The sequence below is a fragment of the Platalea leucorodia genome, assembly GCF_965183815.1.
Source record: "Platalea leucorodia genome assembly, chromosome: 4".
Classification (NCBI taxonomy): Eukaryota; Metazoa; Chordata; class Aves; order Pelecaniformes; family Threskiornithidae; genus Platalea; species Platalea leucorodia.
In genome coordinates, this window is record NC_138826.1 from 76,298,335 (window position 1) to 76,300,467 (window position 2,133).

The window sequence follows — 2,133 nt, forward strand, 5'->3', positions numbered from 1 at the left end:
GGGATCGGGCCCGGCACCCGGCGCCGGCCGCCCCGATTGGCTCAGGCGCTCCTGCTCCCAGTTCCCTACGGGGTCCGCACGCACTCCCGGCCAATGAGCGCCGCCCTCCCGCGCGCCCCCCCCACGGGCCGACTTTCCGCGCCGCATCCAACTTCACAGCCCGTCCCAACAGCCCCCGCGCGCCTTCCCCTTCGCCTCCCCCGGCGGCTACGGTGGCCCGGAAGGGGCGCAGCGCCGGTTGGGCGCGCGCGGGCCGTTCCCGCCGCTCGGGCCGTTCCCTGCGGCGAGAGCCCCTGTGGAGGCCTGGCCTGGCCTGGCCTGGCCTGGCCGGGGCATCCAGGCGGGCCCGAGCCTGGGCGTTCTAGGGGGGCCCGTAGTGCCGGGCCGTGGCGGGGCTGGAGGTTTGACAGGTCACCGCGCCCCGGCGGAGGAGCCGCCCGGTTGGGGCCTGTGGGGAAACGGGCTGATGGCGGGGTGGTGGCGGGTCACTGACCAGCACCGAGCCCCGCCCTGGCAACTGCTGAAGGAAGCTGGAGCCAGCCACGTGTTAAGCGATAGATCCTGCTTTCTATCTAGAAAAAAAATTTCTCACTCGTTTTGAGTGACACCAGATCCGGTATCTGCCACGTTTTAAGTTGTAAACTTGGAGGAAGGGCTGTATTTTCAGTACTGAGTAAAGAGCATCCAGCACAGCCGGCCCGGTCCTTACTCTTCACTGGGACATCTTGGTGACAGATCATAATAAGTAGTAGTAATAAATACATTCCGAACAGAGAAGTTCCTGAACCTGTCAGCTCAAGTCCATTTTTAATTATGTTCACAACATACCTGGTTGTACCCCATTACACGCTTTGTGTTTACCTTCAGTAACTGATCAAGTAACACAGAATCGCTGCGACCATTATTGTGACTTAGAATGTGGGTGTTATTCTAGTGCTGAATTTTGCAGGAGGAGGGATTTTTTTTTTTCATCTGGTAACATAAAAGCTAGCACTCCTTCAAAAGTAACATGTATTTTCACTGTCTCTGCTTGCTAAACCCAAGTAGAAAATTATTTAGTAAAAAATTGTCTTTAAAGGGATATTAGACAAGAAAACTGTAGCAAAATTAAGTGTTTCTGTAGAAATCTGGTTTAAAATGAGTGTTTACCTTGTGTATGGCCCTCAGAATCGGTAGCTGTGAAATGCCCCGTTCACTTTCCTTTGCCGATGGAGTTTTGATTTTCCAAGTTCATTTCATTTCTAGTCTGTATAAGTGAACTCAGAATCAGGAAAGAAACTCACATCACTGTTATACAAAATGCTTTTATTATTGTTATTATTGTTATTATTGCTACAGCAATGAGGATCATGTCTTTATTGCATCTGTTCATCCTCATTAACCAATCATTAGTCATATTGTCTATCATCTGTCTTCCCAGATACCTGAGTGTTAGGGCACCTGCAGCATTCCTACAAGTCTTCTACCCCCACTCCACTTCATTGTCCTAATTTGCTTTTAAACCAACCGTGTTTCAATTTTAAGGCCAATACTTGTTATTCTGTTCTGTGTATCTTCAATACATAGAATCAAAAGCTTTTTCTTTCCCGTAACACTACCCCCTGGCTTTTTTTCTTTATGTCCTCACTGTAGAGCATAACTATGTTTATAGACAGGTACGTGAGTACCTGCCTTCCAAGCCCTGAAGCCACGAAGCTGAGCAATTAGACATTTTCATTTTTTTAAGTAAATATGGCCAGCATTTTTTGCTTCATTCTGTGACACTCCCTCAATTAAACCAGTTTTTACTGCTGCTAGGACCTTTATTGACATTTGTCCTGGTTTCAGCTGGGATAGAGTTAATTTTCTTCTTAGTAGCTGGTATAGTGCTGTGTTTTGGATTTAGGATGAGAATACTGTTGATAACACACTGATGTTTTGGTTCTTGCTGAGTTGAGTTTACACTAGTCAAGGACTTTTCAGCTTCCCGCGCTCTGCCAGGTGCACAAGAAGCTGGGAGGGAGCGCAGCCAGGACAGCTGACCCAGACTGGCCAAAGGGCTGTTCCATGCCGTATGATGTCATGCTCAGTATATAAACTGGGGGAAGAAGAAGGAAGAGGGGGACGTTCGGAGTGATGGCGTTTGTCTTCCCA